This window comes from Fundulus heteroclitus, chromosome 19 (assembly GCF_011125445.2).
Source record: "Fundulus heteroclitus isolate FHET01 chromosome 19, MU-UCD_Fhet_4.1, whole genome shotgun sequence".
In the NCBI taxonomy this organism is placed as follows: domain Eukaryota; kingdom Metazoa; phylum Chordata; class Actinopteri; order Cyprinodontiformes; family Fundulidae; genus Fundulus; species Fundulus heteroclitus.
The window spans coordinates 9,480,302-9,494,738 of record NC_046379.1 but is presented as its reverse complement, the minus strand read 5'-3'; positions in this window follow the sequence as shown (position 1 = coordinate 9,494,738).

Here is a 14,437-nt window from a genome sequence, read left to right as displayed (position 1 = left end):
ACACAAAGCAGCACGTCATTGTGAAGTGAAAGGATGGATGCCTTTATGCTTTTTGCAAAGTAGGTCAAGATAAAATTGGATGAGGATGTGGGCATCTTTTTATTCAGTTTTATTACAGATTCTCAGCTGGATTCAGGTCTGGACTTTGACTAGGCCATTCTAATACACAAATATGTTTTGACCTAAACCGTTCCAATGTAGCTCTGGCTGCATATTTAGGCTTGTTGTCCTGCTGGAAGGTGAACCTACGCCCCAGTCTCAAGTCTTCTGCAGGGTGGTCTTCACTGTCAGTTTTTCACTACAAATGAAGCATTGCCAAAAATAAAAACAAACAAAAAAAAAACACTTTAATTTACGTCTGATATTACCAGAGCACCATTTACCACATGTTTTTTCTATCTCCTGCTTAGCTCTTATTAAAACCACAAACGGGACTTTTAATGGTTTTGTTCATGCTGCGGTTCAAATAATGCCAAAATCTGAGGCGTGTGTGTTATGCTTTTTGTTATTCTTTGCAGCCCCTCCAGAGTCACCATCAGCTTTGGCTGTCTCTCTCGTTCATGTGGTCACATGTATTCCTACGATTGCAGCTGTGCAAAAGTCTTTCCTTTTTCAGATGACAGATGAACAGATCTCTGTTAGATATTTAATCATTTGGACTATTGCTTTTATAACTTAACTCTGCTTTAAATTTCACCACCATTGTATCGCTGAACTGTCTGTTGTGTTCCTCGCTTTTCATGATGCTATTTGAGACTGATGCTCTCCATAATCATCTGTAGCGTTCACAGAACCGCCTTTAGGGGTATTAGACTAAAAGCGGTTGAATGCAATTACTGCTTCAGTTACTACTTCGCAGTTGAAGCACTTCTTTCTCCAGTTAAATCCCATTAAAATACATTTAAGTTTGTGGTTTTTAACAAAAAAAAATGACAATGTTCAAGGGGTATGAATGTGTTTCCCAAAACAGTGTAGTGTAAAAGTTTCTAGTTTATCATACAGACTACTAACAGTAAAATTGTACGTGTTAAGGCATGCTTCGGTTTTAAAGACTATACCTTAGCATTGCTATGTGAGAGCGTCTCATGATGTGGGCACTCAGCCAGGCTCTCTGATGTGATGCAGATGTTGCCCTGGCCTTGCCCTTCTGCAAGGCACAGGTGCCATACCACCCTCAGTCTTATAGCTGGGAGCTTCACTGTGCAGCGTGCAGCCCGTGCCAGCTCTCCTCCTTCCCCCACTTGCCTTTTCCATGTCTTCTCTCACAGTGCTTAACAATCCTCCCCTTTCATTCTCATAATTATTCACAACAGTAGTTTTGATGGCTATTTTATTTGTGCTCCACCACCGCGCCCTGCCCCACTCCATGCCTTATGTCTCATAAGAACACCAGGGCCGTTCTCCGCCGGTAGCGGAGTGTTTTCCAGGGTTATTTCCTGGCCCCGTGCCTGTGCCTTGCTCTCTCTTGGCTGGGTTTGTCTGGTTGACTGCTCCACAGGAACAGACTGGCACTCTAGCTGAGGGCTCCGGGGCCTGCATGCACAATCCGCTCAAATGGCTGTGTGTTCAGAGCTGCACTCTAACTGATTTACATCAAAATTAACCGAATTTATAGGGAAATAATCACATTTGTCAACGCAATACTACTAAATTTCTTGCACTGCTAATTAATTGTTGAATAACGCTGAAATTTGCATATATATTTTTTTAATATGGCATGCAGGTCCAAGTGCAGATAGACACACGATGCATTCAAGTGACTCTGTTTAAACAGTGAGTTATGTTTGTTTAAAGGATCTCAGTGCTGGACAGTCATAACCGAACACCAGTTCGATTGGTAAGGCCCGTGGCCCTCCTAACCCACTGATGTTACACCAAGGCTCCACACACGGCGCAGAAACAAATGAGGTCTCTCTCTCTTCCACTGAAGATGAAACACTGCATCACCAAAGCATGTGCATTTGTCTAATCAAGCTTTCGCCTGCGGCTACGTCAAATGTAAATGAACAGGCTTGTGTGTGCCAGCCCCTATTTCGGTTCAGGCTGACTTGTGTTTGATGATGAAACGGCACGGCGGGCTTCAGACAGAAGGGGGCACTGGTGCTCCAGTGTTGCTCTCTTCCCCCTTGTGGAGCCCTATCCTTCCTCAGAGCTTCATACAATGGGAATCTGCCTGAGGGGGGAAATGTTGCTTTTTTAGGTCTGTGAGCCCATATCCCTTAATCCCCAGCCATGATTGACAATCATGATTTAGGGTATATGGTGTCCCATTCTAATCCACGAGCAGCGATTTCATTTGCATACCTTCCGTACGTGGCCTCATTTTGGAGGAAACGGCTGCCTTTGTAAGTGATACAGAAAAAGAGAGGGGTGCAAAGGATAGAGAATAAGGAGGAGAAAGAGAAAGGATGGGGTAATGTCTGTGTGTTTTTTTGTTTTCTTTTTTTTTTCTTCGCCAGAAGAAAGATGAGAGCATGCCTGAGCAAACATTCCAGTATAGATGCCTGTGCCTCTGCAGCCCTTTCTCCTGAAATACACACAAAGAATACATGTGCATTTGGAAACTCGCATGCACCAAGTATATTTAGCAACGTAAGGATGCATAAAGACAGAGGAACACACAGAGATGCTCCCTCACACGATGCAAAACTAAATTGCTATTTGCTCATTTTATAACCAAGTCAGGCTTAATTATAATCATGGGAGTTTGGGAGTTACCGTATAATCTCTGGAAGGCATTAAGAATTTCCCAGTGCTCATCACAGTGTTAAAAGAAACAAAAACAAATACTTACAATTATTTCCCCCATCATAACACCCAGGGGACGGCGAATCAAATAGCGCTGCTCAGTGCTCGGGGTGCCTGCAGAGACCGTTCATCTTCACTTTCATCGGCTGATGAAGTGGAGCAGAGCTGACACTTTGGATGAAAGGTCAAAGAATCGCATTTCTCTGGAAGTTAATTTTTTTAGAAACAATTTCAATACATTGTTGCTTTATAACATTTTTTTGTTGTTTGAAAGCATTCACGTTGGCTACGGTTTACTGTATTTCTTTTTTGTATTTTTAAAAATATGGGTTGTATGCAGCGGATTTAGCCCTGTAATGATACACAAAGCAACGTAAGAATGCAAAATAAAATAAATTCCTTGAACATAGTTTGTTTTTATAACTCTGTCGAAATCTTACAGTATTATTTGCAACAGATATAATTATTTCACAAGATTTAAACGAGTCAGACAATTACCAAGAAGTCAAGCAAACAAAAAATAAAACAAAATAAATATTTAATTTAAAATATCCATCAGATAAAGCTCCAAATAGTTTCAATAAACATGTTCTTGAAAAGCAAAGGAATGCATGTAATCTCACAATCAATTTATGCCGCATAGTTATTTACAGAATAAAGGAAAAAAGTGGATGAATGCTTTTCTTTTGTTTGTAGACTGTCCACTGATATAAACAGTTTCAACCAATAAACTGAGTGGTACATTTCTTAAAATATTTTTCATTTGAATAAATATTAATATTTCTTAGTCAAAATGAAGTAAACTTAACATCCAAAAGACTTGAACAAGTGGATGCAATCTCTGAAATTTTTTTCAGATAGACTTACTCAACAGAGTTGAGTTAAAATGTAGCTAACATTTAGGTAAATTTTACCCGATTCATTTTCTTTAATTACTGAAATCAGTTTATTTGTTGTGTTTTGTATTGGCCTACATTTTAGGCACAACAGGCAGCAGCTGTCAAATTGTATTTTATTAGTTAAATTCAATGGGAAGTAAAAACCATATGCATAATCAATCAGTAATAATAACAAATGTATCATATCCGCATCAAAATCATCTTCCAAAATACTATAAGCTCAGATTACCCACGCACCTGATGGTGTGCATGACATTAAATTCTGACTTCATTAAATATCACAATGACCATATTGATTGCAATAAATCCAGATTTCACCCACTACTTTCCTTCTTTTCCATCTCCTCTTGAACAAACATCTCAGTCACTAAGATCTGTGCCAAAAAAAAAAAAAAACAGGCTTTATGGATGCAACTCTGCAGGCGCATCCTTGGCAGGATAATTTTGACTAACAAACACCTTCATTGTTTGTTTCATGTCATTCTGTTTTTCCATTATTTTGTAAAGGTTTGTGATGAAGGCATAAAATGTTACTGAAATTGGAATGCTTTAAAAACTGAGAACATATAAATTAGGTAAACTTTTTAAACTCTATTCTTACAAGCTTGTATATAAACCTTTTTTCCCTGACAATCTCACCTAAGTTCAGTGAGAAAGACTACCCAATTCAGTTCAGTTTATTTATTTAGCACCAATTCACAACAAATATCCTTTCAAGGTGCTTTATATCAAGTCATACAGACTAGTTTAAAGGTTTTCTGTCTAAGGAAACCCAGCAGATTGCATTCACTCCTTGTGTTGCTTGCATCGTGTCGATGGCTTTGCAGCAATCCCTCACACCAAGCATGCATGTAGCAACAATGGAGATGAAAACTCCTCTTTAACAAGAAGGAAACCCTCCAGCAGAACCAGAACCAGGCTCAGTGTGAACGGTCATTTGCCACAACCAACAGGGGGTTTGAGAGAACAGAGCATAGATGCAAAAAAGCACAGAAGCACTGAACCAGGAGTACTTTCTATGTATGAGAAAAGTAAAAGGGTTCAAACAGTTGGAGTTTAACATTAACTTTGTCACCAAACCAGCTAAAGCTGGATATAAACTTCAATTCCAACAAAATGTATTCCAACAAAATTTTGTTTTTCAAGGCAGTAAAAAATTACCAGGGTTGGGGGAGGGGGGGTGACCTTTCAGCTAAAATTAGATAAAAATGTTAAGATGGGATTTGTTAGCAAAAAGTAGTAATGTTGTTAGAATGTAACTAATGAAAAACTTTAACAAACTTAAACTAATTCCAAACTTATGTGCTTGATTAAATAAATACAATTCCTTGGATGAAATAAGATGATTTTAACTTCCTGAGTTCAAAAAACAAATCAGCAACAATGTCGCCTATAGTATTTTTTAAATACCAAGCAAATAAAGGGTGAACGATGCGCTTCCTGTTTACAGCTTTGGTTGCAGAATGAGCAGCGGCGAAACACGTGTAACATCAATCCACTCCGACAGCAAAGTGCTCTTTGGAACAATTAATGTCTTTTCCACCTTGTTTAGTGCCTGATAAACAGAGCGTCTATTTAAATGGTCGTCTCTTCATGCTCTGGTATGTGACAAAGACCAAGAGCAATAAAAAAGGGATCATCCTGGGGATAAAGGGCGATCAGGAAAGGGGTCAGTCTTGAAAATCTATTTGATACAATTTGCTCAGACTATAAAAGGTTCAAATAAAAAAAAATTGGTCATATATATATATACTATGTGTTTACTATGTGTTTTCTCCCCTCTGCCACTGTCCAGTTCTCATATCAGTGTGGGAGGTGCTGTGATATTAACCCACTTTAAGGTGTGAGCACTTCATCCCACCTCCATGGGCCATCCCACCCTCTCAACCGTCAGCGCTATTTACCAACGCTGGCCTAATTGATTCAGTTTCTTTATCTTTTTACCTCCCTAATTTTGTTATTAAGTGTGAGGGAGAGGCGCAAAAAGCTCCTCCACTTCCCCGTTTGGAGAAATTATACTCTTGTACTTGATCCAGCTAACAGGATTTTCTTAAATTACTTTATAAAAGACCATCTTTTAACTTTCTTCTTTCTCTCTCTATCCATTCATTAGCAGGTCTGCCTGGAGGCCTGCTCACATCAATTTCTTGGGTTAAAGTTACAAACTTAGGCAGCTCAGCTCGACGCTCACGGTGGTTTTTCATGGATGTGACGGGGGTGGCTGTGGGAGGAATGGGGACAAATTATTAATTTCTGATGTATTAGAAAAATAGAGATTGAATTAAGAGTATTGGTCCTCTGTTATCCAGCATGACTTGCCTCAGGGACTTACTGTGGCGGAGGACATTATGCAAATGCTAGTCGCTCACTCTTTACAATCTTTCCCTCTCTCTTTCTTGCTCCCTCCTTCCACCTTTTCTCTCTCTCTCTCTCTCTCTCTCTCTCTTTCTCTCGCTCTCTTTCTATGAGTCAATCTCTGCGTCTCCATAATCTGTCCTTCTCTGTCTCTTTAATCTCCATCCGTCAGCAAAAGCGGAAACAGAGCAGAGAGAGCATCTTCTGTCAAAACACAGGGATTTTCTTTCTGTTTTTCCTCTCGTTGGCCTTTTCTTCCATGGTTAGCTGTTTCCCAAAATCTCTAAAAGCAAAGTTTTTTTTTTTTTTCTGATAAATTTCTTTATTGAAACAGATGCTCAGTACATATTACTTAGAGTGCACCCTACCGCATATACAAATCACAGTGTATATGCAGCTGTCAGTACGGATGGGTGTACACATCGAGCATCATTATAGAGAGCCTAATCAAAGCAGTACAAGATAAGTCTACTATGATGAGAAGTTAGCAAAAGCAAATACAAAATCACCCTTGATCCACTCCTTGAGTCCAGATCGTCCATTAGGCATTGTAGTGGAGCATTTTCTTTGGAGACAAGCTATGAGAGTCCGCCAGGTCTCGACTTTAGCACCCTTAGCCTGATGCACCCGAGCCGCGAAGAACTCTAAATGCACAATGTTCAGAAACATTGAGGCCCAGGCGTGGATAGAGAGATGATGTGGTGGTTTCCAGCGGGCAGCCACCAGTTTCTTTGCTGCTGTAAGCCCAGCTGATAAAGTTCTTTTTTAACTACCTTTAGGTAAAATTGTGAAAGCGTATTTAGCATGAGAACATTAGAACGGGTCGTATGGACATCTGTGAGCACGGATAGATTACCACACAACCTCTCTCCAGAAATGTTTCAATTGCACTTGAAAAGCATATTTTACAAAAAGGGATGAGCGATCATTTTCATTGCATATAGCTTGTTAGGAGTTAAATAGGTTCTATGTGTTAAGTTGTAATGAATTCTCAGAAATGAAAGTTATTGGTAGGGGGGGAGGCAACTACAAAGGATACAGATTTTAGGAGATAAAATATGCATCTCTTGTGGTGCTATTTAAAGTGGAGTACAAACAACTCAATTCAATTTAGTTTCAGTTCATTTATATAAAATGCCGTGGTTAATACTTATTGAAAATAGCCCTGAAATAAAGAAGTGTGCAACTGCGTTGGTGATTCTAAATAATATGTGCAAAAATGTATATATATATATATATATATATATATATATATATATATATATATATATATATATATATATATATATATATATATATATATATATATATATATGCTTAAAAAAATACCAACAGCCTATTTACATGAATTTTTAAAAAATGTGCAAATAAAGCAGAGATGTGAAGACCTGTTGAGTCTCTTGAGAGCAGTGATGGTTATAAAGTCTAACAGCTGCTGGGAGGAAGGATCTGGGATGACGCTCCTTTCTGCATTTAGGATGCAGCCGTCACTAAACACGCTCTCCAGTTCAGCAGCAGCTTCATGTATGAGGGAGAGACATTGTCCTACAGCGATTTTGTTTTTGCCAGAGTCTTTCTATCTCCTGCCACCGGCACTGGGGGAAGGGGGGCACACTAGAACAGAGCCGGCCTTCCCGATGAGCGTGTGTAAACGCTTCCTCTCAGCTCCCACAAAGACTGACTCCAATTTAATTACATAAATTACAATTCAATGCTTGTTATAAACACTGCGGCCATGTTCATGTAAATGTGGACAGTCGATTGCATAGTGGTTAATTTTGCAGCAATCCTTTATATTGAGCAAGTATGTGGCAACAGTGGAAACAAAAACTCCTTTTTTTAAAAGAAGAAACCTCCAGTAGGACCTCAGTTTGAACTTCCATCTGTTGAAAGGACTGTTTAGATGCTAAAAACATCTAATAATCCATATAGTGAGAACAATGTTATTGAAAGCAATAGCTCAGCCAAGGGGTCCCTCCTGGATGCTAGTGAAAACAGAAATGCTGGTCTAGGTGTAAATCCTGGGATGAGAGAAATGATAAAGAGAAAGTTAATGTTGGTAGTAACTGTATGATGATACTGGAAAATTGGTCAGAGCAGGATGTTGTTCCAGCCTTCCATCCATTGACTATACCCACTTATCCTTGCAGCAGTCATTGGGTTGGAGGCAGGGTAGACCCTGAACAGGTTGCCAGTTCATCACGGGACGCATTACCATGCATTTACACATATTTCATATTTCAGCACTTTTTAGAGAGGCCAATAAGCCTAACTGTCATGGTTTTGGACCGTAGGAAGAAGCCAGAGCATGCTGACTCCATGTAGACCAGGATATTAACCCAGGACCTTCTTGCTCCAAGGCAACAGTGCTACCAACTGTGCAGCCCTCAATTCTTTCCAAACTATCTTTTAAATTTTGCTTAAAGTTAAATTATTATCTTTTTAATTATTGTTTTAATTTTGTTTATATTTTTTTCCAGATGGAGCTGAGAAAAAAGAAAAACAGATAATGAACAGCGCCCCCTGTAGAATAATGATTCTCTTGTGTCTTCTACTTAATGCAATTAATAGAAACTAGTCAAAGATTCAATAATAATGTCAACTCATTGAAGCAAATCTAATTTGGAAGAAACAAGTGGTACCAGAGGTACAGAGATCAAAAATAGTTTTTCTATCTTTGTTTGAATTCTTCAGTCAGGTTATAGATTTGCTTCAAAACCATTTCAAATTACTGATAAAAAAGTTTGCATGAGAGAATTCAATAAATCTGGTATCTGAAGTCTCAAAGTTAGGCAAATGCAACAATAGAAAAATATATTTTTATATTCAACATTCCTATTAACGAAGAACGTCTTGATTTTTTATTTTTTGAAAATCTAATTACAGCTGCATAAAAATGAATGTGCACAACCCCCCAGTAAGGTAAAGCAATGCTGCAAAGGGAAGAGCAAGGTATATTAGGGTTATTACTGGTAATCATGGTGGTAGAAGCATTTTTAGTCATGTGATTAGTTCACCTTTTTATGCATTGCATGTGTACTTTGTTTATTGCTGAATTCAGAGAATGCATTATTTTCTGTGAAATTACACAGTTCTTTGCACAAGTATTCATACATATTAATGTTTTTCAAAGTTTGTCAAATTACTGCCACAAATATCATTGTATTTAATTTTTAATCAGTATCTGACAAACCAAGACAAATGGTATCAAAAGATGGGCGGAGTTAAATTAGTTACCGATAAAAATCTGAAAAGTGTGGCGTGCATTTTGACAGTTTCCTACAAGTTCTGCGGAGAATACAGATTCTCTGGTCAGATTAGACCAAAAGGTTCCTTGTTGGCCTTCATGAGTGGAATAAAACTAACACTGCAATTCACTTTGTTCCACTAGCATGGTGGCGGCGGTATCATGCTGTGGGGATGCTTTTTCTCAGCAGGGACAGGGATGCTGTCCTGTTGGAAGGTGAACTCTGTTGGACCTACAGGCCAAGACCGAATGAAAAGCACATTATTGTGACACACTCTATTTAGTCTGATTGATGCTGAGCTAATTTGCAAAAATACCACAGTAGATTTGTTGCTATAACTGCAGCATAATGTAGCTTCAGAAAGGCTTTACTCAGGCTGAACACATACATATGGCCCATTTATCTGATTTGTATTTGTTTATTTCATGTTTTTCCTGCCATTTTGCAGTTATGCGCTATTTGGTGTAGAGCTATTCCATAAAATATCAATAAAATACATTATAGGTTATAAATACCTTTCCTAGATATTGTAGTTACCAAATCTACTGAGATGAGAAGAAGGAGAGAATTTATTTTATAATGTAAATTGTTAGAACAGACAAAGCTCTCTCTCTCACTGTATATATACTGCATAATGAACAAATACCTCCTTGAAACACAAAAAATTGGACAACTATGCCTGTCTTCTAATCTAATCTGTCAATTGATTTTAGGAGTTTGCTGCACAAGAATGAAAGATTTCTCATTAAAACACACGTGAAGGCAGGTTAAATGTGCTCATTATCTGTGATCCATAGAAATCCAGATATCCTAAGCTGACACGTAAAACTTTAGTCAATATTGATATTTATTCAAGAAGGCTTTAAAGGGCGAACGAGACCCACGTCCAGTTAATTAAGTCTTAATAGAGAAGGAAGGAAGAAAACGAAAGGGCAAGACGATAAGAGGAGGGCGAGCGGGAAAGGGAGGAGGAGGGCAGCGAGGCGTGGTGTCAGTAACAAGGCCAGTAATCTTACAGCAGGAGGGGGAGACGATCCCGGCTGCATCCGTCTCGTTCAGTTCTCTGCTAGAGGCACAGCGGACAGGTTTGATGTAGGTAAATATTAGCCTTGTGTTGGCGACTCATCACATATTCAAAGACAGATGTTTCCGAGGACGTGGAGGAGGGTGGCAGAATAAAAGGCCGGAGACGGCAAAGTTGCTCTCGGAGGAGCAAGTAATTGGCCCCTCGATGGTGTCGCTGCGACCGAGAGAGGCATTCACACACACCCTCTCTTTCTCTCTCTCTCTCTCTCTCGTGCACATACCTTTTCCCCCCCTCGCTCAGCTCCTCTGCCTCTCTTCCCTGATCTGATAAAGGTAAACGTGTAGCAAATTTGCCATTTGATGAGGGAGGATTTCCACAAACAGAGCTGACATGATGAGCCTGTGATCTGCCTGTATGAGAGTCAGCAGGGGCCCAGGCAGGCAGAGATCTCAATCCTCCCTCCCTCCCTCCCTCCCTCCACTCGGTCTGTGCTTCTCTTCTCCTCACATACTGTCACACACAGACTCACACTTGGCTGTGCTCGCATGGAGCTTCAGTCTCAGTAATTGCTGCCTGCCATCCATATCTTTCCCCCCTGTCTGTCTCTGAGTCCCTCGCTCTGCTGCCGTCTATCTCTCCCCCTCAGAGACGTCCGCTGCTCCTTTTTCTCTGTTTCCTCTTTTCTCCATCAAATAAAGGGCCCGGCCCTCGCCTCAGCATCACACTCGATTTCTCACTCCTTCACTTATCTCTGAGCTCCACCACTGCAGACTGCTCAATTATCCACTCTCACCTTGCTTTTGCACTCGTCCTCGTCTTCTTCATGTCCACTCAGTTGAATCCAGAGAGTGAAGCATTTGCAGTGCTGTACAGACAAGTGAAGGGGTCAAGAGCTCAGTCGAATGATGGAAGTTTGTCCAACTTCCATTAGGGAAACTACTCAAGAACATTAAATCAAAAACTAACAGACTTCAAAACAGTTTATTTCCCAAAGCTGTGAGGGCTATCGCCCCTCTGCTGAAAATCAACAATCTGTTAAATGTTACAAACACACAACTGGTTACATAGGTTTCTGATCTGGTGTAAATCAAACCATTTATACTGCTTATTACTCGCAAATGTGTATTCACATTCACACTCTCAAGGACTGTCTGTTTAGACATCCATACAAATAGCACAATTCTGTAACTAAATTTATTGCACAGTGTTGTAGTCTGCTGTCCGATTTTTTTTACTTGAAAATGAGCCCATTAGCTGCTAAAGACTAAACGCATGCTTAAGCCCCTCAGGGAGTGGCGTGGCTGGCCAGTGCAACCAACTTGTATAAAAAAAAAAAAAAAAAAAATGATGATTATGTGTTATGTGTAACAACATGCATCCTAAACCTCACCAAAAAATGTCATTATGGAAACACATAATGACAATGAAGCTCCTTGATTCTTGAAACAGTGGGGACACGTTCCGGAGAAAACAAGCCTTCCTGTGAGCCAGTTATCGTGGGGGTTGTCTTGATAGCTAGGCTGCATCAAATGAGGTGCTTTGATCATGGCCCATGCAAGCTTCTCAGCCACAAATTGATCCCCATAACCACAATTATTCCCAGTGCAGTAACTCCTTCAGAACTCACACATTCAAAGTGATCACAAGCCTCCCTTCTGTCCATAAAACCAGAGCTTCACCATCCCACCACACCTAATTGCTCAGCTCTTTTGCAGTCCCCTTTTCAGAATTGTGTCGAACAAACACTCCATTGCCTATATCACTCTACCAGCGTCTTCTTTTTAGTCTTTTTCTCACCATCTGATTTAAGAAGAAGTCACTGGGTTTGAGCCTTTTCACTCAGGGGTAATGGTCCTGCCTTTGTCTAGTCTCATGACTCTAATCCTTGGACCCGAGCTACTGCTCTCCTCCGTCCTGCTTATTCTACTCCTCTCTGTCGGTCTACGCTGCGTCTGCTGAGTTTAACCCTTTGGCGGAGAACAGCACAGCACTTTAACAACGTTTACATTTTGAAACTGATCGTGCAGAAAGAACATCTACGTTTGGCCTATCAAATTATATTTAGTGTTAGTTAGGTTTTTAGGTCAAAACCCTAACCTTGTGCTTCAATAAGCTGAAACTGACAGAAGTAGAGGTGCGTTACTGTGAAGAAGAAGGTAAAGGGTGTATGTTTTTTCCTTTACAATTAATAATTTCTTGTGAATAACTACTTTCTGGGGTTACATTTTTCAAGTCAGTGTCTTTTGGTGTGTCCCACCAGCTTTGCACATAAAAAGACTGAAATCTTTGCTGCAAATTAAATGACATTTTTTCTTTTCTGTAAAACAAAAAAAGAGTGCGAGTGAACATAAATTATGAAGTCGTGCCACGGGTTCTCTGCCAGATTTAGCTCTGGACTTTGACTGGGTCATTTTAACACAAGAATGCTTTGATCTACACACCTATTAACTCTGACCAGCTTCCCTGTTGCTGTTTGAAAATGATAATAAAAAAAAAACTCCCCAAGAGCATTGTGCTGACACCACCATGTTTCACAGTGGGAATTGTGTGTTTAAGGTTAGTATTACGCTAATGCATGTGGGCCAGACTGAAGGGCTTTGCTCTAATCTGGCCAAACTATCTTTGGTGAGTCCTCTATGTGGCTTGTGACAAAACTGCAAATGATGATTTTTCTTTCATCTGTGGTCTTTTTTCCCCTTGTCATGTCCAGCTTCATGGCAAGCAGGATGGTGTTCTGGCTACCATATGCTAATTATATTTGCTTTACCCAGGACACCCTCCCTTGATGCCCAACCAGTGATGATTTATTTTATGGCTGTTAAGGTATTTTATACAAACTGATGCCAAACATGACATGGGAGAGGGCAGAGGGATACCAAGGACAGAGTAAGAAAAAGAAAGTCAGAAAGGACATACAGACAAATATTACAAATCCCGACAACCAGCTGCTGCAAGGAATTATCCTATGGCCACCATGAGAAAACAGCCACGGGCCACGGCAAAGAGACAAAACTTACACAAAAACAAAAAACAACAGAGACAGCAACAACAGCAGCAACAAGAACATGGATCAAAACTGTTGATGCTAATGGAGAAAACTACAAGGCAACACAGCTACTGCATTATGAGTGCATAAGTGTGTGCATAAAATGGAAAATATGTTGTGTAGGTACATGAACTTTACCTCTTTTTCTTCCTGCTTCTTGGTGAAGGCGGACTCTTTCACTTTTCTCTCCCCACCTCTCTCTTTTCCCCTCTTCCTCCCCCGTTTTCCTGCCTGCTTCTATCAATCTTTTTTTTTTTGGAGCCTCTTTTTACATATCTTCCAAATTATAAATTATGGATCTGGTCAGCTGGACTTTCAACGCAATTACTCAAAGGCAAGGAGGGCACCAAGCTCCAGCCCCATCCACACTCAACCAAGTGAACTCACTCACACAAAAACAAGCAATTAGGGACCCACTCCATCCATTCCCCAGAGCAGCATAGTGGGTACACCCAGGACTGGCAATCCCCCCCCCAGTGGCGCAGCTACCACACTCCTTGAGACCGCAGACCAACCACTCCTCACAGCCTTCTTTTTCTTATTGAACAGTTGTTCTGTCATCAGATTCATTCTGCATGGAGTTTGTGTGTTCTCCCTGTCCATATGTGGGTTCTCTCTTGGTACTCCAGTGCCCTTCTACAGTCATAAAACATGGATGTTAGGTTGATTGATTTCTCCAAATTTCACTTAGGTATGAATGTGTGCATGGTTGTCTGTCCTGTGCTGCACTGCGACCTTTTAAGGGTTTGCTTCCCCTCTGGCGCAATGATTCCCCAATATGTGGCTGTAACCTGACAAAACTTGAAAAAGTTCAAATGCTGTGAATACAAGGTCTAGAAACACTTGGCAGGAGGGCAGGAAAGAGCAGAAATTGTCCAAGAAGTGCTCTTAAACAAACAATTTTTTTATTGATGCCATTAACGGTCAATGTGTTGAACAAGCAAACACCTTTATTATAACCTGGCCAGCCAGATTGATAATGTGTAGCAGTCTAATTCTGCATCTTATCAATCTGGGACTGCTCCCATGAAATCCGTTTGGGGAAAGGAAGGAATTTCAGCAGAACCCTCTGAGCTGACTGGGTGAAAATATTACTTTCAGGCATGTCCTCATT